This window comes from Lynx canadensis, chromosome C1, assembly GCF_007474595.2.
Source record: "Lynx canadensis isolate LIC74 chromosome C1, mLynCan4.pri.v2, whole genome shotgun sequence".
In the NCBI taxonomy this organism is placed as follows: Eukaryota; Metazoa; Chordata; class Mammalia; order Carnivora; family Felidae; genus Lynx; species Lynx canadensis.
Window position 1 is genome coordinate 156,231,805 of NC_044310.1, and position 24,844 is coordinate 156,256,648.

The following is a 24,844-nucleotide window of genomic DNA, read 5'->3' on the forward strand; positions in this document are numbered from 1 at the left end:
CTGTGTCTGGCCAGAGTTTGAACTAGATGATCCTGAAAGTCCATCCAACTCTATGAATATTTGATATTATAAAAGTGCTACTAAGGAGCAAAAAATTCTAATTCACTTTTTAAATTAGTTTTCCAAATTTCCTCCCAGACTTGTAGATATAAGAATCACTTGTCATTTTTCTTATTTTATTTTTTATCACTACTATTCAATTGCTCACTAAGTTTCATTTTGAAAAATCTATAATTCTATGATTTAGAAATTGATTGTGATTTAGAAGAACAAAAGAACGAAATCTGAGATGAGGACAAGAGGTATATTTAAATAGTTGAAATTGTGGAAATGGTATAAGAACTTTAATTAGAAAAGCATCCTAGACTAGGTCCAAATGTTTTTTGGTTTGGAATTTACTTTTTTAATATTTTAATTTTTGGCCATTGTCAACAGTTCTGTTTTTCTTTGGCTCAAAGTTGCAATGCAAGTACTACAGGGTAGTTTAATATGTATAAGTAGACAGAGAAGGCTTTGGGCAAGTGACTAATCAGACAAAAACTTCAATATTGAAGTCATATTAGATTAAAGGTATTGAAATTTTATCAGAATAAACCATAAGGGAAACTAAAAATTGACACTTTGCATATTAGAAATTTTCTTGTACCAATTGTAAAATACTTATTTTACTTATTATTTCTTCAACACTATCTAGAAGACCTTGGTTCCTTGGACATTTGCATAATTATACAGATGCGAGGAAAATGTAAAGCAAAATAATGTTTTCAGTGGACTGTAGGGCAGTGATACAAATCCTGAAAAGTGCACTTGTGCTGAGTTCCGTCTTTTTGCTCTGTTCCCAGCCTATGGTAAAGGCAGAGGACCATTTCTGAAGAGAGCATTTTAACCACTCCAGTTGGGAAATATTTCTGTAGTCTGATGTGGATTGCTTCTGTGGATTGCTCTTTTACAGGGAGACACTAATGAGCTGATATCCCTACCATTTCACCGATAGTTTAGTCTTTGGGCATTTCAGAGAGAGATAAATCTCCTCTCTTCTTTCTTCAGTGGAGAAAAGAACTCAGTCCTACTCTGGAACCAAAGTCTCAGCTGCTCTTGCTTGTGAATGATGAGTAGCAGTGATGGTTCCTCAATTCCAGAAGTGAGTGGCACCCAATTCCAATTTTTATCCCAGTTTCAGGAAGTCTGTTTGTCTTGCTCTGAGTCTGGTCTTTCCCAACAAAGTTATTTTTTGGAAAAAGTCTTTGGCATTCAATTGCCCTCCATAACATTGGCCCATCTCCAAATAGGAGGTCCTCCTATTTGTAAGCTAAGTGGCATTTCATAAACATAGCAATGCTCTTCAGAGAAATCTGAAGTTTATGCAGCATGTGTGAAAGGTGGATTTTGTCACTTGAGCATTTAGAGCTCTTCTTATAGCTGTCCCTAAGTCATAACAAAGGTGCAAACCTTGGAAGTTATTGCAGGAAACTGTCTCTAGCTGTTCTGTTTTATCTCTTACTTGTATGGTTCTCTACTGTATGGAAATGGGAATAATGGCGGGTACCATGGAGTGTACAAGTGTACCTGGCCTGTGTTTTAAAGAACCAGAAACAGTCCAGTAGGTCAGGGAACAATGTTAATAAAGTTCAGATACATTCAAGTGAGATTCAGTAGAAGGAACAAGCTTGCTGTTCTCTACAATTCCAAAGGTATCTTGAGAAAAGATTCTGTTATTGTGATCTGGCTTTTTGGGTCTCAGAGGCCTGAGTACTTCCCATATTCTAATTGTTTGCATACTCTTTCTAGAATAATTTATGAAGGAACTGTGTGAATTAATAGGTATGAAGAATCTTTCAAAATACAATTTGTGAGAGTCTGGATCCTCTTTTTATTATGCATGTGAGTTTCCTTGTGGCCAGAAGGTGTTGGCTACGCCTCTGTTAGTAGACTTCTAGGAATCCACCCTTATTTTATTGAATAAGGTATACACTGATGGTGACATTACCTTATCAGAAGATTTTTACATAACTGAAGCATAACTGCTACCTGGCTGACAGTGACTGCACAACGCCTTGCATTGTAAAGTAAACCTTGTTTCAGAAAGGTTAAAAAGTGAAAATATGTGCAGCTGACAGTTGATGAAATAACGTAATGAGGGAGAATTTCCTGGATTGCTCCATCACATTTACAGATTTGATAAATAGCCTATGAAGAATTGTTCCTGATAGTTTGTCTTTGTTAATGCAATTTGTAGTCTTCAGATGTATGTTTGATCAACAGGAGGGAAAAGAAAGATAAGCTATAAATCTCTGGATTTTCTTCATCAGGCAATGGAGCTTAAATCCTCAATGTAGGATGGACATCTACCATCACCATTAGGCTACAAAAGAAATTAATTGAATAAGTGGGAAAATATTCCTTTAAATCTGGGAAGCCATGCCATCAGCCTCTTATCCCTCAATTCCAATGTGTGAAATCTCACTAGTATTTTATTGGAGATGCTTTTATAGCTCTTTGTGTTTCATTAAACCCCAAAGCAATCTCTATAATACATTATGGCAAGTGCCAAACTGCTGCTTGAGTTACTCTATGGAAAAGACTGTTTTGGTGGTGCGTTAACTCCCTCTAGCCCCAGGAGGGCCAATCTGTACAGTCTGATTTCTTCAAACCAACGAAAAGTTCTGTCTGCTTGGAATGCCATCCACCCCATTCAAGTGCTTCTAAGCTGTTGTTCTCCAGCAGGGTTTTTCAGTCTAAATACTACTGACATTTGGGACTATGTCGACAAGAGCTGTCCAGTGATCTGTATGTAGGATGTTTGGCAGAATTCTTAGCCACGAGGTGCTACAAGTACCTTCTGTACAAAAGTAAGAATCAAAAATGTCTCCCGACATTCCAAAGGTTCCCTGGGACATAAAATTGACCCAGTTGAGAACCATTGTTCTAAAGTGCTCTTTTTTCAGCTAGAGATGCCTTGGAAGGATAAGGTCAGATATTTCCAGAACTAGTTCTCACCCATGTAATTATGATGATTAAATATAAAACCAAAGGATGAATTGATTAGCCAGAAGTTATTATATAATCAGTAAAACTGATGCTTTCAGCTTAGGGACTCAATATTGCAACATGAAGCTACACTGTGAGATAATTTAGTGTCGGGGGTGGGTTTGAAGACAGGATGATGGCATTTGCTTCTCTCCCTGTCATACAATTTCTGTAAAGGGAAAACTAAAACTTTCAGATGTGTAAGGAAACAGCCAAAAGCGCACAGGGTCAGTGTTATTCATTGTAGACTCTTCTGATCCTATATATTTTTAAACGGCATAAAAATTGTAAGTTTTTCATAAAGAAAAAACACAAAGAAAATAACAAATTATAGTATAATTCAACTAAAAATGTTATTATAACAACACTACTCCTACCCCATCAGTGCTTTGCTCCCATCCACATGAAAATATTTGTCACCCAAGTACTTCCCCAGAAGTACATTTTTTTTGTATATAAATGGCCTTATTCTTAGTATTCTTTAGTAATTAAGTACTTCGCTATCAGAGCTGTGATTAGTTTTCAAAAATATATCAAAACAAAACTGCATTCATTTTGCATATACAGAAAAAATTCTCTAAGAATTTGCCAGAGAGAGTACTGATCCTACTGCTATAGTGTGAAAAGCCAAGTATGTCATCATCTGCAAGCAATCAATGCTCACATGGAACCAACATGGAATGGCATCCTCTCTCACATGAAATGTTGCAATAGTCCATTTCCTAGTCTCCTTGCTTCCATCTTGCCCCTTAAAGTTTATTCTCTCCCCTGTAACAGAGTGATCCTATTAACCATCATGGAGATCGTGTAAATACTTTGTGCAAAGCACTGCAGTGGCTCCTCATCTTACTTAGGAGTAAAAGCTAAAGACTTCTGAATGGTCTACAAGGTCCCATCTCTCTGGTTTCATCTCTTCCTCTCCAACTTGGTCGCTCCACTCCAGCTACATTGGCCTTCTCAGTTTTCTGAAATCATCAGCTCTAGTGCCGGCAGTGCTTTTCTAAGGAAATATATATACGTGTAAATATCTTTATTATATATAGATATATAGATATGTATCACTTCCTCATTTCCGTTAAGTCTGTTTTAATATCACCTTTTCAGGGAGGTTTCTTCAGACTATTTAAACTTGATATGTCATGACCCTCCCCATCCTACTGCCCTTCTCCTTCTCCTCCTTCCCTTTATTTTTTCCCCATAACATGTGTTTTTCTAATATATTAAGTACTTTTTGTTTCGGTTTGTATTCTCCACTCCTCCCAAGAAAAAAAATCAAAATTCAGTGAAGACAAAGATTTTTTACTACATGATCTCCTATTATATCACAAAAGCCTAATAAAGGCAGTTGATATATATGTATGATTCTGAAATATGTATTATAAAAATAAATAATAGATATGAAAATCAAAATGATTTTCAAAATATGAATGCAAAAACCAAGAAGTTTCAAGATTTCTTGATACTCAGTGTTTTTGAAGAATGGAGTTTCAAATTACATTTGATGTGGTCTGTTTTAAATCCTTATTACCCTAAAAGATAGCAATCAGCCATGGAGAGGAATAATTTATAATTCAAAGAATTTCTCATTTTGAAATATGAAATGTATTAAATGTTTTTTAAGTCATCATATTTCTGTGGAGAAATGCCGATGATTAGATGATTATCATTTGAATTGAATCAGGTTGAGGAAAAAGGGATGGATCTAACATTTATTGCTATAAATATTTTATTTATTGGAAAACACACTATGAGAAGATAACCAATCTATTTCATTTAGAAATGATATATGTAGGGTATATATAATCAGATGATTTTTTTAAACATAAGTTAGATAGTGACTCAAGGGACTTTCTGTCAGTGGTTCCAAATTCTAATTTATATAGTGTCCATTAGTCAAGGTTCTCTAGAGAAACACTACCAACAGGATTTCACATACATATATAGTGAATATATTTATGTTTATAAAGAAGTTTATTTTAAGGAATTGGCTTATGCAATTATGGAAGCTAAGAAGTCCCAAGATCTGCAGTCAGCAAAAGGGAAGCCCAGGAGAGCTGATGGTTTAAGTTCCAGATAGAAAGCCAGCAGGATTGCACCCCAAGAAGAGTCAATGTTTCAGTTCAAATCCAAAATCAGGAAAAAATCAGTGTCCAAGCTCAAACCATGGGTCAGAAGGTGTTCCCTCTTACTTGAGGGAGGGTTGGCCTTTTTTATTCTATTCAGGCCTTCAACTGACTGGATGAGGGCCACCCACATTAGGGAGGCAATCTTCTTTACCCAGTCTAAAGATTAAAGTGCTATTCTCGTTCAAAAATACCCTCACAGACACACCAGAATAATGTTTGACCAAATCTCTGGACATGCTGTTGTTTAGTCAAGTTGGCACAAAATGTACTATCACATTGTATTCCAAGTTTCTCTACAATTTCTTAAGTATTAAAGATTTTTTCCAAATAATGACTTTAGAACAAAACTATATATATCCTCATTGTCTTCAAAAGTAAAGGCCATATGTTGTTTATTATGTGAAGGAAACAAATATTTCAAAAACTGTTTGAGATAATGTCAAAAAATTATGTTTTTAAAATTCTCTAAATGTTTGAGGCACCTGGCTGGCTCAGTTGGTGGAGCCTACGACTCTTGATTTCAGGGTTGTACGTTCAAGCCTCACATTGGGCGTGGAGCCTACCTAAAAAATATCTCTGAATGTTTTTGTATTGAAAACTCTCCATGTAAAGATGAATGCAAATTTAGAGGAGAAGGTTTATGACGACTGTAAGTACATTTCTATTCCATTGTAAAAATGGTATAAATGTAACATTTCTTTTCAAAGGGGGGGCTTCTATCTTATTAAATGTTATTTTCATTTTTATACAGTATTTGAAAGGAAATTATACACATTTCAGAACCACCTTCTTAAAAGAATGAGTTACATAGGTAATGGCCCCAAAACAAATACATTCCTACAACTTTCATTTTCTCAGAACTACACAATGTTCAAGTTCTCAATGAGCATATTCTCTTCAGTGCTCTTTCTAATTATTCAACTGAGAGGGTTTTTTTTTTTTTTTCAGGAAATACCTTGGTGTTGGAGTCACTATAAGCTGCTTTAACTCAGTTAACCCTACAGAGAAAACTGGGTCATAGCTTCTCTGTATTGGCCAATAAAACACTCAGCCATTGTAATGGGAAAAGAGACCCTGTGACTTGACACTAAAGCAAGAATTGATATATATGTGGCTGTATTCAAAATACTTAACAACTGGAAAGCTGTAGGTACTAACCAATCAGAACACATGACATAAATGTCATTGAGTGAATGTGACTGAATTTCGTGGTGGAATTTTGGAAGCTGTGGGTACATAAGAGACCAATGATGTCTACTAATTTAATCATGCCTATATAAATGTCATGTTTTCTTTGGCATGTCCTCACATTTTTGCATTTCAAACTCTAAAGTATAAATCCTAAAGCTTTCTGAGGATATGATAGTTTAAAAAACATGTTGGCATTGTTGATATTTTATGAAAATATTCCAAACTAAATAATACATCTGAAAATTTTTAACCTAAAATTTCTCAGAAAGTGTTGTCAAAGACAAATGGGTACTATTGAGAATGGGCTACTTCTGTGTGTGTGTATGTGTGTGTGTGTGTGTGTGTGTGTGTGTGTGTGTGTGTGTGTGTGTAGGTATCTGGTCTAATAAAGGTACACAGTAAAAGAAGCCCAGCCCTCCGAAACATAACAGTTAGAGTTGGGAAATACACATACATAAGCAATTAGAAAACTAGATCAAATGTGGTGATTCCTGTAAAGAAGCATGGGAGAATATCTGCAGCATCAAGGGGAACAAGATCCCTTTGTAATACAAGACCTCAGAAAATGCTTCACGGACTGGGTGATGGGTTAGAGCATGAGAAGGGAAGAGGAAAATGAATGAAAAAGTAGGCTTTGGGTTATCTTACTGTGAGCCATAAATGGTAAACTAAGGCACTGTATTTGTTAAGGTGGGATATAAAGAAAATTGAAAGATAGAAAAAGTGTTATTCTAGACAGAAAATAATTAGGTTCTGAAATAAGAGAAACTGTTACTAATTCTTATAGGAGACTGGGGTGATATTTAGCAGATTGTGTAATCCTTAGAAAGAGTAACTGCTATTCATCAGATTTCATTCCCATTATTCCCAATAAGCCCAGCACTAGGGATACTGTTGAACAAGACTGGCACCTTGCACACTATTTTGCTCATGGTGAATATTTTCAAAATATATATTTATAAAATCAAGATAAAAATCCTTATATTAAGAGCCCATAAAGGGGTCTAACAAATATGTTTTTCAAGATACCAAATTGTCCAATTAGAATCCTTAAGAGTCACGAGAATTATCTACTTCAGAATTATCTAGTTAGATATTTAGAATAATTAGATATTATGATCTAGTTAGTTATCTAAGAAAGCTTTTTGATATGAACTATTTCTAAGGACCTCTGAATAACCAGAAAATATGTCCCCCTTATCACACTGCTGAACAAAAATTAAAAAGTAATGACTGGTTATTGTCACATTTGCCTTGCACGATTAATCCTAACAAGTAAATTGGAAGTTAGACATTAACTAGTCCTGAATTAAGCTTTGCTGTTCTATCTATTCATGGAAATTATTGTTTTAATTAAAGACACAACTGCAGTAAATAGCAATGTAAGTGGCCTCAGGATCTACATGAACCACCAATTACCAGAATTTAGTATATATTAGATACAACTAATAATAGTATTAAAAGAGGAAGGAAATTGACAGTCATATTCAGGGCCTCTAGAACTGTGAATCAAATATTTTTACTTGTTGTTAAGATGGTCCCTGCCAACAGGCTGTTCAGAAATACCCAGTAGAGTTATAAAACAAGAATTTATCTTAGTTTGTGAATGGAAGGTTTAGTGATTAGAAAGCATGGTTTCTATCTATCCCTCCCTCTGCTTCCTATCCCATTATAGATATATATCTTTTCCTCATTTCCTTGGAAAACATTTTAATAAGTATTCCAACTTATTTTATGGAAACAAAAGATTAATACTTAGAAATGTACTTGTAACATAAAATGATCAGTTAGTGAGCTTGAGGCATCTGGACTGAAAAATATTTTGATGCAACCGCTAGAGAAGCTCTTGTCAAATAAAAACAAGTCCATGAAGTAACCAAATAGTCCATGCTGAGTTGAGTTTGTTCAAAAGTATATAGACCCAGGTTAACTCAAAAAAGTCTACAACATCTTGCTTTGGACAGATATAAATCATATACTGACAAATGCATTATTGATAAACTGGCACAATTTGATGAAAATATTAGGCCAAAGAGATGAAAGACCAGAGAAGGAAATCAAAATTTGTCTTTTTTTTTTAAGAAATAATTTTTTCAAAGAATTTGTATTTTGATTATTTTTACGTGCTGGGAAATTTGACACAGAATGAATAGTTGCATTTTTGTTATATGTATACAAAATAGATGAACAAATTTTTGTTAATGTTTATTCATTTTTGAGAGAGAGACAGAGGGTAAGTGGGGGAGGGGTAGAGAGAGAGGGAGACACAGAATCTGAAGAAGGCTCCAGACTATGAGCTGTTGGTACAGAGCCCGACGTGGGGCTCGAACTCATGGACTGTGAGATCATGACCTGAGCAGAAGTCAGATGAAAACCGATTGAGCCACCCAGGGCTCAGTCCCTATATTAACAAATTATTAAGAACCACTTGTCTCCAGTACAAAAAAGGCAGAGTTAGAATCACCTCCTGAATTACTTTTGACTGCATGTCAAGACAAGCAGCTAGCCTGGCACCTGATGCTGGAAGTATATTTTCCCAAATCACAGACATACAATAACCTCAAGCATCTTTCCCAGGACCGTGGTGTGGGCCTGCCAGATGAACCACCCCCCCAGCACACTGATGACTGGACCCTTGTGTGGCATGCACACAAAAGTTGTCTTGCTTTTGGAGTGCTTTATCATCCTCCATTTTCCACAGCGTGTGAATAAAAATGGCCTCCGCTTGGAAAAGTTAAAGTCAAATCAAGAAATGAAATTGATTCCCCATCAACTGTAATATAAGAGAAACTTGAATGGTTGGAAACTGCTTTTGTGCTATTTTGACACATTGACTCTCAACCCTGTCATACTCCAAGCTCCGTTTTTATAGCAAATATTTTATGAGACATCTTTATTTGCCTCAAAGAAATTTCAATATAACCTCCCTGCACAGACTATCTCAAAGAAACAAATACAATGCCCTAGACATAAAGGAAAAATATATAAATGCCCTGAAGCACAACGTCAGTAGGTGACATAATGAAGTAATCAAACACTTGCATCTATCCCGAGGTAGACTCACCATAGACTCATGGTGAGTGTGACAGCTACAAAGGCTGACTGATACAGGTGAGTGTATTGGAAACTCAAATGCCAAGAGCAGTGTTACTGCCTTGTGATGTTATTTTCCAAAACAGTGAACAACTCCCGGCAAATAAAAAACCTGAACAAAATACAGTCTTTCCTCCATACACACGCTAGTTCCATTCCTGATAAATTCAGTATATATGAAAACCATGCCAAAAATGCTATGTGTTCCACCTTGTGTAAAAGTGTTAGGTTGCAGGCTTCTGTACTTATACCCAGGTGTTTTACCTTCATGCATATAGGAAAGCCATGTAGGATGGGGAACTACTCTGTACATTGGAGGGTACCTAGCATCCCTGGCCTCTGCCCACTAAATACCAGCAGCACCCTCTCTGTTTTTGTGGCAACCAAAACCATCTGCAGAGATCCTCAATACACCCTCCGAGGAGTGGTACCGATGCTGTTGAGAGCTATGCCTGGTTCTCAGCAGGGCATGTGATCATTACCACTTCTGCCCCGCCCCAATCCCGGGAAAGCCTAAATTATGCCTATTCTGAGTTCCTGTCTATCAGAATAATTCCTAATAAGTCCAACGTGCAAAGTAGTGAAAAAAAATTTTTAGCCCCAAATTCTTTAAATGTTTGTTCTCACAACTATGTGAAGAAAAAAAATGTAAAGTTCAAAAGAAGCAGAAAGTACTGATAATGTTTTTTTTTTAAGCTGAATACATGAGGGCTCTCAGTGCTAAAGGTGCTGAGTTGTTGGAGAAGCACTTGTCTTATATTTTTCACATCCTCCTCCCCAATCTCCATCAATTAATATCTATAAAATATTGAGAAGGGTTTCTGGTTACATATTAAGTGCTATCTAATCTTTGCTAAATAACTAAATAAGTATTCCCAAAGTTATTCCAAAATTCAAATCTCAACATATTTCTCCCTTAATCAGAAATTTGAGGGTTTTTTTTTTTTAATTCAAATAGTTTCTGGGACACCTGGGTGGCTCAGTCGGTTGGGCATCTGACTTTGGCTCAGGTCATGATCTCAGGTGTTTGAGCCCCACGTCAGGCTCTGTGCTGACAGCTCAGAGCCTGGAGTCTGCTTCAGATTCTGTGTCTCCCTCTCTACCCCTCCCTTGCCCACACTCTCTCTCTCTCTTTTTCTCTCTCTCTCTCAAAAATAAGTAAGCATTTAAAAATTTTTTTAATTCAAGTAATTTTTATGGAGCAGATCCTTTTCTTCCAATAAAAAATCTTACATGGAAACACAATGTGTGAAAGAGATAAAGCAGTTCTGCTCTGGTTTAGAACTGGGGAGGGGCCAGGCACTGTGGCCATCCCAGCCTCTCCTTAGTAGTGTCTGAGGCAGTCCCACAGAACCTGCCATCGTAGGGCTTTGGGAACCCTGGAAGGCACCGACCCACAGAATTCGTGGCAGTTAGCATGACCCCAAAGACCTCCCTTAAGATGGACACCCTCACACGAAAGCATCTAATGATACTCTGTGAGGGGCAGTTCACTAAATACCTCCAGATGCCTCCTGCCTTTGTACCTTTCTTTGTTTTCACTGCTCCTCTTCCCCTAGACACCTCTTGTTGCCAGTCAGCCAGGTAGATGCCCACCCATGTCCTATCGGCTCTCGTCTCCCTGAGATATTTCCATCACACAGAAAGCTAATCAATTCTTCTTCCTTTGTGTTCCCACCCCACTCTGTTCCGCCACCCATCACATGTTTAGTAATGGCAGCTGGCATCGACTGATTGCTCGTCATATACCAGGGGCTTTTCTAACCCCTTTTCTGTTTTAACACAAGTCTCCTTCATTATCACCTGATCATACTGGGATTAATAGAGTCCCATTTTACATATGAAGAAACTGAGCCCCACCCCCCCCCCAAAAAAAAAAAAAAACTAAACAACTTTCCCAAGGTTGTTTGTGACTAGGAAGCAGAGGCACCACAATCTGAATTTAGGGAGTTAGCTTGATCAGATTACCACACCTTTTTATTTATTTTTCTTACATTTGATGTCTTGTTCTACACTGGGAACTCCCTGAAGCGTCAGTCACATCTTACTCATCCTCTTGTACCGCACACTCAATAAACCTCAAAATATACTGTTGAAAGAATCAAAATGAATTTACTCTCCCTGTGAGAGACTTTAACTCAAAAATTCATGAAATATTTATTGCGCTTCCTAGAACAATTTCTCTTTTTCCCCACTTTCATATAAATGATAAAACTAACAGTGTTAGGGGCACCAGGATGGCTCAGAAACATCTGACTCTTGATTTCAGGTCAGGTCATGATCTCACAATTTGTGAGATCAATCCCCAAGTCAGGCTCTGTGCTAACAGTGTGGAGCCTGCTTGGGATTCTCTCTCTCCCTCTCTCTCTATGCCCCTCCCCCACATGCACGCTCTCCAAAATCAATCAACATTCAAAGAAAAACTAACAGTGTTAGCTCACAGTGCAGCAGCATGCAGCTCAAATGGTAGTAGAAATTGAAGATGTTGAAAAGTAATTCAGTAAACAGATTAATAATTGTTTTCTGAACAAACTTTATGGGTTTTTTTTTTAATTTTTTTTAACCTTTATTTATTTTTGAGAGAGAGACAGGACGTGAGCAGGGGAAGAGCAGAGAGAGAGAGAGAGAGATACAGAGTCCCAAGCAGGCTCCAGGCTCTGAGCTTTCAGCACAGAGCCTGACGTGGGGCTCGAACTCACGAACGGTGAGATCATGACCTGAGCTGAAGTCAGGCACTTAACCGACTGAGCCACCCAGGTGCCCCACAAACTTTATGTTAATACATTAAACGTCTTTATTAAATAGAGGTATGTTTCAGTTACTATGTAGCTTTTGTGTTGCTATATTAAATAGGTTTTTTCTGGGGGTCCCTGGGTGGCTCTGCCAGTTAAGCGTCTGACTTTTGATTTCAGCTCAGGTCACAATCCCAGGGTTGTGGAATCCAGCCCCATGTTGGGCTCTGTGGTTAAAATTCTCTCTTTCTCTCCTCTGCCCCTCTCCCCTACTCGAACTCTCCCTCTCTCTCTCTAAAATAAAAAATAAAATAAATGGGTTTTATCCTATCCTAAAATAAGGAATTAATATGTTTCTTTTGGGGGAGGGGCTCTCTATATCTTTTTTTAAATTTATTTTTATTGAGATATAATTGACATATGACATTGTATTAGTTTCAGGTGTACAATGTAATGATTCAATATATGTATGTATTGTGAAGTGATCATGACAATAAGTCTGGTTAACATCCATCACCACAACCACACTTAGTTATAATTTTCTTCTTGTGATGAGAACTTTTAAGATCTACTCTCTCAACAGATTTCAAATATACAACATAGCCTTGTTAACTACAGACACCATGCTGTATATCCCCATGGCTTATTTATTTTGTAAGTGCAAGTTTGTACCTTTTGAACACTTTTACTCATAGGAATTCATAAAAATATATTTATAGAGGTATATATTCATAGAAATGATTATATTTCTATTTTTCCAAATACTCATTTTTAAATTTTTTATCAGTTGTGTGTAATTTCAAACATTTCAACCTTTTTTTATACTTATTATTCTACCTACCTACTGAGGCAATTACATTCCTTCTTCCCAACACATCTTAATTCAGCCTTGGTAGAATTCTTTAAGAGTTTTCCAGATCTTGAGATTTCAGAGCTTCCTGTATTTACAGCCATGGGTCTCAGGATCCGGCAGCCTCTGGTTCTGCCGTTTACTAGCTAGAGGACACTGAACAAAGTTACCCATCATCTCTCACCTGTAAAACTGGATTATAATTGTCCCTAGCTCAACATCTTGAAAATGCTTAACTCAATGAGTGGCTCAGTAATATGCTCAGTAAATGTTAGTCGTTTTTAACTTCCATATTTATCTTGGGGGAGAGGCTGCTTTTTAAATGTAAGTATCTCAACTTTCTATTCGACGGAGTGTCCTTTGTCACTCACCTTGTGGCAAGCAGTATATATTTATTTTTTAGTTTCCTTTTATTGATAGAATGTATTATCTGAGATTGGTCTTGCTAATTCATGAACATATGAGTTCTTTCTACTTAATAAACCATATCAATGTCTAAATTACCCTTTTCTTTTTCCCCACTGTTCTTTGGTGAAACCTTGGACCTGGCATTTTCTAAATGTTAATTGCTTTCTTTTCTCACTCTGGTAATTCATTACAAATACATACTTTTAATGAAGGATTAATTTTACATAAATATTTTCTGAATGAAAAATATATAAAAAGCTAAGCCTTTTTTGCTGCAGGGAACAGATTTATAAATAAGCATCAGTGATTTAAGAGTTGCCATATTGTAGAAACTTCAGGAAGACTGTATTTCTGTTTCTTCAATTAAGGAAGCTGATAAAGAAAAAGTTATTCACAAGTTGGTCTGTTCAGATGTTTTGTGATAACATTCAGAAAAAGGCTTTCAAAACACAGTGAGAGAGAGAAAGGCAGGTGGGGTGAAGGTGGGGTTTTAGCGGTGATAGTGCCTTGCATGCATTCATAAGCACACATCCAAATCTGCTCGTGTTTTGCATGATGCATGGTAGCACATGGGAAGGCAACCTTTCTAATGATTTAATTTCTAAATAACCAGGTTTCCAAAGCATTCAGGTCACTGGATGAGGATTTTCTTTTTTTTAAGGAGGGTGGGGAATTAAGAGCCTATTCCCTCCATTTTTATCTTACATGTTTTTATGTAGTTTAAATATTTTTCCAATATTGTCTAAGTTCACAGATTCTGAAAGAACTAGTTATTTATGATTCATATGATTTTTAGTGAGTGAAATAGACCTATCAAGAGGCTAAAGGATTTGTCTGAATTGAGGCCATCAAAAATGTCAGGGGCAGAGAGTGAATGCAGACTTGGAGACATTTCTCGTATCTTCCCTGAGTATTGGTGTACAGCTACTTCTTTCTATGAACTGAAAGCATTGAGAGGTGTTTCTCATTATACTCCCATTAAAATAAAATATACAAAGTTAAATGAAATACATACAAAGTACATTTCGCACATTTTCAGAAATCTGATCTAATGTAGAAACAAAGTGCTTTTTTTTTTTCTATGAATGTTTTCAGTCATCTAAAAAAATTCTAAGGCTAGATAATTAATTTTAAAATGTATAATTGCGAGGTTTTTGCTGTTGTTGTTAAACCTGAAGGCATAAAACATGACAACAAAGGCTATGACTTAAGGAGAGAGCCCTGTATAACCAGAAAGGAGATTGGCTAGGGAATGGAATACAAATGAGGAGAGGAGGTGGATATGACCATGCCCTGGCAAACGCACAGCTCAGGAGAAGGCCACATGGTGGCCTTAACTCCAACCATAATGTTTTGCTTTCAAGGAGTGAAATTGCAGCCACCAAATGCAGGGTGTTCCCATCATCCCAAAAATGTGTTTTACACTGGTATTTTCTGCTGGATAAAGCCAAGGGTTTGAGTCAAATGAGTTTTCCCTGTTTTTGTTTTAATGACACACACGGTCTGTGAAACCATTTCCATTGTGAATCTCCTCCCAAACTTCTCACTCTCCACGAATGTTGTTCATTCTCTAAGAGAAGACTCACATGGCAGTTCAGGGGCTTCACAGGAGTTTCCATAAAGGGGATGTGGTTCCAGGTTATCAGCCAAGCTCGGTGACTTTGTAGGAGTGCGAGCTCAGCAAGTTATTTAATATTTCTGAGCATTAGTTTATTAAGGTGTATACTGAAGATGATCTTACTTATCTCATATGTTCACTGTAAAGACTAAATACAAGGATATAGGCTTCTGGGAAGATGGCGGCGTAGGAGGACGCTGAGCTCACCGCGTCCTGTGGATCACTTAGATTCCACCCACACCTGCCTAAATAACCCAGAAAATTGCAAGAAGACTAGCAGAACGGATTCTCCAGAGGCAAGCGTAGATGAGAGGCCCATGGAAGAGGGTACGAAGGGCAGCGGGGCGGTGCGCGCTCCATGGACTGGCAAGAGGGAGCTGGAGTGGAGGGGTGGCCCGCCAGCCAAGCAGAGCCCCCGAGTCTGGCTTGCAAAAGCGGAGGGGCCGGACAGAGCATGTTTGGACAGCAAGCGGGACTTGACATGTGGAAGGTTATAAGTTAACAGCTCTGCTCAGAGAACAGGAGGGGTGGAGGACAACGGGAGGGAGAGTTGTTGAGCCCCGGATGACAGAACTCAGCTTGGCGGAGAACAAAGGCGCTGGCCAGTGCCATCTCTCTCGCCCATCCCCCAGCCAAAATCCCATAGGGAACCAGTTCCTGCCAGGGAACTTGCTTGCACCCTGCAAACACCCAACGCTGTGCTTCTGCAGATCCATCACTCCGGCGGGTGTGACTCCCTCCCGGTGCCGCAGGACCCCTCCCGAAGCAGATCTCCTAAGGAAAAGCGAGCTGAGCCTACCCCTCCCGCCCCTGTGCACCTTGCCCATCCACCCCAGCTAATATGCCAGATCCCCAGCACCACAAGCCTGGCAGTGTGCAAGTAGCCCAGATGGGCCACACCACCCCACATGAATCCCGTGCCTAGGAGAGGGGAAGAGAAGGCACACACCAGTCTGACAGTGGCCCCAGCGGTGGGCTGGGGGCAGACATCAGGTCTGACTGTGGCCCACCCATCAATGCAAGTTATTCAAGACAGCACAGGGGAAGTGCCCCACAGTCCCGCACCACTCCAGGGACTATCCAAAATGACGAAACGGAAGAATTCCCCTCAGAAAAACGTCCAGGAAATAACAACAGCTAACGAACTGATCAAAAATGGTTTAAACAATGTAACAGAAAGTGAAGTTAGAATAATAGTCATAAAATTAATCGCTGGGCTTGAAAACAGTATAAAGGACAGCAGAGAATCTCTTGCTACAGAGATCAAGGGACTAAGGAACAGCCAGGAGGAGCTAAAAAAGGCTATCAACGAGCTGCAAAATAAAATGGAGACAACTACGGCTCGGATTGAAGAGGCAGAGGAGAGAATAGGTGAACTAGAAGATAAAATTATGGAAAGAGAAGAAGCTGAGAAAAAGAGAGATAAAAAAAATCCAGGAGTATGAGGGGAAAATTAGAGAACTAAGTGATGCACTAAGGAGAAATAATATACCCATGATTGGTATTCCAGAGGAGGAAGAGAGAGGGAAAGGTGCTGAAGGTGTACTTGAAGAAATAATAGCTGAGAACTTCCCTGATCTGGGGAAGGAAAAAGGCATTGAAATCCAAGAGGCACAGAGAACTCCCTTCAGACGTAACTTGAATCGATCTTCTGCATGACATACCATAGTGAAACTGGCAAAATACAAGGATAAAGAGAAAATTCTGAAAGCAGCTAGGGTTAAACGTGCTCTAACATATAAAGGGAGACCCTTAAGAGTTGTGACTGATCTCTCTTCTGAAACTTGGCAGGCCAGAAAGGAATGGCAGGAGATCTTCAATGTGATAAACAGAAAAAATATGCAGCCGAGAATCCTTTATCCAGCAAGTCTGTCATTTAGAATAGAAGGACAGATAAAGGTCTTCCCAAACAAAAACTGAAGGAATTCGTCACCACTAAACCAGCCCTACAAGAGATCCTAAGGGGGGATCCTGTGAGACAAAGTACCAGAGACATCGCTACAAGCATGAAACCTACGGACATCACAATGACTCTAAACCCATATCTTTCTATAATAACATTGAATGTCAATGGACTAAATATGCCAACCAAAAGACATAGAATATCAGAATGGATAAAAAAACAAGACCCATCTATTTGCTGTCTACAAGAGACTCATTTTAGACCTGACGACACCTTCAGATTGAGAGTGAGGGGATGGAGAACAATTTATCATGCAACTGGAAGTCAAAAGAAAGCTGGAGTAGCCATACTTATATCAGACAAACTAGGCTTTAAATTAAAGGCTGTAACAAGAGATGAAGAAGGGCATTATATAATAATTACAGGGTCTATCCATCAGGAAGAGCTAACAATTATAAATGTCTATGTGCCGAATACAGGAGCCCCCAAATATATAAAACAATTACTCACAAACATAAGCAACCTTATTGATAAGAATGTGGTAATTGCAGGGAACTTTAACACCCCACTAACAGAAATGGATAGATCATCTAGACACACGGTCAATAAAGAAACAAGGGCCCTGAATGAGACATTGGATCAGATGGACTTGACAGATATATTTAGAACTCTGCATCCCAAAGCAACAGAATATACTTTCTTCTCGAGTGCACATGGAACATTCTCCAAGATAGATCACATACTGGGTCATAAAACAGCCTTCATAAGTATACAAGAATTGAAATCATACCATGCATACTTTCAGACCACAATGTTATGAAGCTTGAAATCAGCCACAGGAAAAAGTCTGGAAAACCTCCAAAAGCATGGAGGTTAAAGAACACCCTACTAACGAATGAGTGGGTCAACGAGGCAATTAGAGAAGAAATTAAAAAATATATGGAAACAAATGAAAATGAAAATACAACAATCCAAACGCTTTGGGACGCAGCGAAAGCAGTCCTGAGAGGAAAATACATTGCAATCCAGGCCTATCTCAAGAAACAAAAAAAATCCCAAATACAAAATCTAACAACACGCCTAAAGGAAATAGAAGCAGAACAGCAAAGGCAGCCTAAATCCAGTAGAAGAAGAGAAATAATAAAGATCAGAGCAGAAATAAACAATATAGAATCCAAAAAAACTGTAGAGCAGATCAACGAAACCAAGAGTTGGTTTTTTGAAAAAATAAACAAAATTGACAAACCTCTAGCCAGGCTTCTCAAAAAGAAAAGGGAGATGACCCAAATAGATAAAATCATGAATGAAAATGGAATTATTACAACCAATCCCTCAGAGATACAAACAATTATCAGGGAATACTATGAAAAATTATATGCCAACAAATTGGACAACCTGGAAGAAATGGACAAATTCCTAAACACCCACATGCTTCCAAAACTCAATCAGGAGGAAATAGAAAGCTTGAACAGACCCATACCAGTGAAGAAATTGAATCAGACATCAAAAATCTCCCAACAAATAAGAGTCCAGGAACAGATGGCTTCCCAGGGGAGTTCTACCAGACGTTTAAAGCAGAGATAATACCTATCCTTCTCAAGCTATTCCAAAAAATAGAAGGGGAAGGAAAACTTCCAGACTCATTCTATGAAGCCAGTATTACTTTGATTCCTAAACCAGACAGAGACCCAGTAAAAAAAAGAGAACTACAGGCCAATATCCCTGATGAATATGGATGCAAAAATTCTCAATAAGATACTAGCAAATCGAATTCAACAGCATATAAAAAGAATTATTCACCATGATCAAGTGGGATTCATTCCTGGGATGCAGGGCTGGTTCAACATTCGCAAATCAATCAACGTGATACATCACATTAATAAAAGAAAAGATAAGGACCATATGATCCTGTCAATCGATGCAGAAAAGGCATTTGACAAAATTCAGCAACATTTCTTAATAAAAACCCTCGAGAAAGTCGGGATAGAAGGAACATACTTAAAGATCATAAAAGCCATTTATGAAAAGCCCACAGCTAACATCATCCTCAATGGGGAAAAACTGAGAGCTTTTTCCCTGAGATCAGGAACACGACAGGGATGTCCACTCTCACTGCTGTTGTTTAACATAGTGTTGGAAGTTCTAGGATCAGCAATCAGACAACAAAAGGAAATCAAAGGCATCAAAATCGGCAAAGATGAAGTCAAGCTTTCACTTTTTGCAGATGACATGATATTATACATGGAAAATCCGATAGACTCCACCAGAAGTCTGCTAGAACTGATACATGAATTTAACAAAGTTGCAGGATACAAAATCAATGTACAGAAATCAGTTGCATTTTTATACACTAATAATGAAGCAGCAGAAAGACAAATAAAGAAACTGATCCCATTCACAATTGCACCAAGAAGCATAAAATACCCAGGGATAAATCTAACCAAAGATGTAAAAGATCTGTATGCTGAAAACTATAGAAAGCTTATGAAGGAAATTGAAGAAGATATAAAGAAATGGAAAGACATTCCCTGCTCATGGATTGGAAAAATAAATATTGTCAAAATGTCAATACTACCCAAAGCTATCTACACATTCAATGCAATCCCAATCAAAATTGCACCAGCATTCTTCTCAAAACTAGAACAAGCAATCCTAAAATTCATATGGAACCACAAAAGGCCCCGAATAGCCAAAGGAATTTTGAAGAAGAAGACCAAAGCAGGAGGCATCACAATCCCAGACTGTAGCCTCTACTACAAAGCTGTCATCATCAAGACAGCATGGTATTGGCACAAAAACAGACACATAGACCAATGGAATAGAATAGAAACCCCAGAACTAGACCCACAAACATATGGCCAACTCATCTTTGACAAAGCAGGAAAGAACATCCAATGGAAAAAAGACAGCCTCTTTAACAAATGGTGCTGGGAGAACTGGACAGCAACATGCAGAAGGTTGAAACTAGACCACTTTCTCACACCATTCACAAAAATAAACTCAAAATGGATAAAGGACCTGAATGTGAGACAGGAAACCATCAAAACCCTAGAGGAGAAAGCAGGAAAAGACCTCTCTGACCTCAGCCGTAGCAATTTCTTGCTTGACACAACCCCAAAGGCGAGAGAATTAAAAGCAAAAATGAACTACTGGGACCTTATGAAGATAAAAAGCTTCTGCACAGCAAAGGAAACAACCAACAAAACTAAAAGGCAACCAACGGAATGGGAAAAGATATTTGCAAATGACATATTGGACAAAGGGCTAGTATCCAGAATCTATAAAGAGCTCACCAAACTCCACACCCGAAAAACAAATAACCCAGTGAAGAAATGGGCAGGAAACATGAATAGACACTTCTCTAGAGAAGACATCCAGATGGCCAACAGGCACATGAAAAGCTGCTCAACGTCACTCCTCATCAGGGAAATACAAATCAAAACCACACTCAGGTATCACCTCACGCCAGTCAGAGTGGCCAAAATGAACAAATCAGGAAACTATAGATGCTGGAGAGGATGTGGAGAAACGGGAACCCTCTTGCACTGTTGGTGGGAATGCAAACTGGTGCAGCCACTCTGGAAAACAGTGTGGAGGTTCCTCAAGAAATTAAAGATAGACCTACCCTATGACCCAGCAATAGCATTGCTAAGAATTTACCCAAGGGATACAGGAGTACTGATGCATAGGGGCACTCATACCCCAATGTTTATAGCAGCACTCTCAACAATAGCCAAATTATGGAAAGAGCCTAAATGTCCATCAACTGATGAATGGATTAAAATTGTGGTTTATATACACAATGGAGTACTACGTGGCAATTAGAAAGAATGAAATATGGCCTTTGTAGCAACGTGGATGGAATTGGAGAGTGTTATGCTAAGTGAAATAAGTCATACAGAGAAAAGACAGATACCATATGTGTTCACTCTTATGTGGATCCTGAGAAACTTAACAGAAACCCATGGGGGAGGGGAAGGAAAAAAAAAAAGAGGTTAGAGTGGGAGAGAGCCAAAGCATAAGAGACTCTTAAAAACTGAGAACAAACTGGGTTGATGGGGGGTGGGAGGGAGGGGAGTGTGGGTGATAGGTATTGAGGGCACCTTTTGGGATGAGCACTGGGTGTTTTATGGAAACCAACTTGACAATAAATTTCATATATTGAAAAAAAATAAAAATAAAAATAAATAAAAAAAATAAATACAAGGATATATGTGAAAGGCTTAGCGTGATACTATTAACATTTATGTTTTTAATGTTTATTTACTTTGAGAGACAGAGAGAGAGAAAACCAGTGGGGAAGGACAGAGAGAGGGAGAGAATCCAAGCAGGCTCTACGCTCAGTGTGACATGGGGCTCAATCTCATGACCATGAGATCATGACCTGAGCTAAAGTCAAGAGCTGGATGCTTAACCAGCAGAGCTACCCAGGTGCCCCAATATATTAACAGGTAAACTTTTCACTAACTCATGATCAGACCCACTAGACATTTTCATTAGACCATAGAATTTTCTTTCTCAATTTCATTATCTACCATAAACATAATTGATCTACATAGATATGGAAATGGTGTTCATCAAATACCCAGTAATTATATTTGCTGGCTTATATTAGGGTCACTCCATTTGACTGAACTTTATTAATCACAAATCATGGAGGAAAGAGAGATGGGCACCAAAGAAATAGAAGGAATTTAAGAAGAAAAGGACAATAGGTGTAAGTGGGAGAGTAAAATAAGCACTTAATCAAAATAAACCTAAGGCAGAATTCTTCTACATTAAGCAAACTCCCACAAGTGCTGGATTCTAAACCTCTGCACAAGTGAGCCACGGACTTTACACATGTCACCCAGCTTGGGTAGGTCTGCGTTTCCTCATTTATAATGTAGGGCCTGGACTGAATCATCTTCCAGGTCCCATTCGCCTCTGCCCTTCTAGAATTGTCTTGAATTGGAGAATGTTAGCAACTGAAGTCTTGAAAGCAAATCCAAAGCTTTAAAAATTCCAGTTTTTTAAAAAAAATTCTATCAAGCAACTCTAAGTGTAATCTTTACAAGTAGCAGTACTTTCACTCTTTTATATAAAAGTTTTGTAGAATTTAATCTGAACGGCCATGGAAAAGCCCCGGTCATTTCTCCAAAGTCAAACTGATGACAGCTGTTAACCAGCAAAAACATCTGGAAAGCCATCTGCTATAGTTCACACAGGAGTTCTCAGACTCAAGCTATTCCCTGATAGGACATGTAGAACCCTAACTCTCTGTGTGACTGCCTGGAACACCTTTCATTTGGATTTTCCAGGATGGGAATACCTCCAGAGGACAGTGTGGGCTTGCTGAAGAGTAGAGGCATGCGCTAAGGGTTCTCTGGAAGTTAGAAAGCCAGAAAATGCTACTTACAATCAGTGCCACTGTTCATCAGTTTGTATATTTTAAAACCAAGTATGGAAGGTCTCCAGGGTGCAGGTCACTGTAGCAGTAGAAGAGCATGGACCCTGCTACTGAGGCACCTATCGTGCGATGCGAGAGGCGGGCGCACAGGCACATCATTGCAGCACAGCGTGCAAAAGCCCAAAGCAGAATAGCAATGCTTAAATCCAAGGTGATGATGCACAAACCCTGTCATCAGGGTGGCTGTTTTCAGAACAGTGAAGGATAAAGCTAAGCTGTGCTTTCTTTGGCCTGCTTTCCACTGAAGCACTTCCATAAAGCGATCTCATTAAGGTAAATCATATCGACTCAGTTCCATATCCAATAATTACAAAATAATGATTTTTTTTAGGTCACAGCTATTTGCTTCTTGTCTCTTCCATCCAATTGGGAGCCAAGTCCTTTAATTCTTCCACTGTTGTTCTATGACACCCTGTTCCTAGCACCATTTTTCATCTTCTTTATCTCTTGCTTAGATTATTGCACCCTCCCTGTTTCTGTGCTTGCCTAGCTCCAAATCATTGTCACCTTTGTTACCTGATATTTTAACTAAGGCATTTGGATCAAATGGAAATATGCTTTCACAAAAAGACAAAATAAATAAAAATACTAACTTTCAACTAATGATTAAGTAACATGTGAAACTAATTCTTCATCCAAGTCCTAAATGTTATTTCATCTCTGTGCATAACCCCACACTTCCTCCCATATTTGATGCCATATTATCAAAATGGTCCAGTTCGCATTGCAAAATTAAAATACGCTGCCTCCCTCCCCATACAGATAGCAACGTACTCCTCCTAAAACACTTAACCCCTCACCCTACTTGTTTGCTTAAAACTCTTCAGTGACCTCACCTTGCCAAAGCAAAGGTTCTCAAACTTGAATGTGTTTGGGAATAACTTGAAGAGTTGTTGTTGTTGTTGTTGTTGTTGTTGTTGTTGTTGTTAATGTAAATTGTCAAGGCCAAACCTCCCAAGATTCTGATTCCATAGTTCTGGGTTGCAGAGTCTACAGGATCCAGCCCACTATGGCACAGGCACCCTCTTTCCTGCTGTTCTTACTGGCAGCTCCTCTATTTCTACCCTCCCTCCAGTCTCTCCCTCTTTCTGTAAATTCCTTGTGGATAGGAATGTGACTGGGTTCCTAGTACCTAGAAGAGTACTTAGGAAATTGATGGCTCTCCATAGTTACTTTTCAATGAAGGAAAGAAGCAAATGCATACTCAAAATCATTCTGCTTGATTCGGTAAAACTAGAAACATGTGACATTTTGGCAGATACCTGAAATGAGTGCATAAATTGGACAAAGATTGAAAGAAAGAGTATTCAGCTTTTGTTTTGATTAACATCTATTTCTGATTATCCTTAGAGAAGGAAATTCTAATTTATGACTTTTATAATTATTGTGAAGATAGTTCTAGACATGTAGATTTTTAGAAAAACAATTTGCTTGCTTTTAATTTTCTGGGTAATTAATTTACAAAGACCTAGAGCCTAAATGCTTCAAGGCAGTTGGCCGAAGAATAAGGAAGTGCCACCTTAATATGTTTATTTTAAATCACACCAAAGACTTTAAAATTACACCAAAGATTTTCTGAGGAAGGTATAAGTGATAAAGATAAATGTGAACCTGGCCTTCTTCAAAGTTCATAAAGACCTGCCCCTCTGCACTTTCAGCCAATGGGGTCTCACTATAACCCACTTTGCCAGGGTGATGAATCTTTTATAAGGTGACAGTCCAAATAAAAACACATTATGAGGCAATCAGGTATTGAAGTACCATTTTTCACAAAAAAATAAGAATAAATGCTATTTTGTTTTTTGTGTTTTGGTCATCATGGATGAGAAGATACATTAAGGCATGCACTTTGACATGCATGTTCCTCTCTACCTGAAACATTTTCCCTCTTCACACAAACATTTCTTTCTCATCCTTTAGATCTTAGTCTGGGAAAAGTATGCATCAGGAGCTCTTCCCAGCTGGTCACCATCTGGGTTAGTTGCCACATCTCTGTGTTCCCAAATGCTTGTGTTTATCATAGCACCGAACACTGTGTGTCAAAATTACACATTTAGTATTGGTTAGTCTCCCCATTTGACCATGAGCTCTTGAAGAGAGAAATGCTATCATGTTCTCCATTATATCCCTAGTGTCTAGAGTAGAACCTACAATAAAATAGGCACAGAATAAACATTTGTCCAGTAAATCAATGGTATGTGTGTATTTGTTCAATAAAAATCACTGGGTATCATCACAGCCTACAGATTACTTACATTTTTATCTTGTTCTCCTTGTTCCCATACTTTCAAGCCCTGCAAAATTACCCAGTGTCTGATGTAATTTCAAAAAAGGCATAAATCATATAGAGTGGAAGGGCAGCAATCTGGACTCAGTCCTGGCTCAACCACTAAGTAGCTAAGTGATCTTTTACAGATCACTTTGTCCTCTCCGTTCCTTATTTTTGT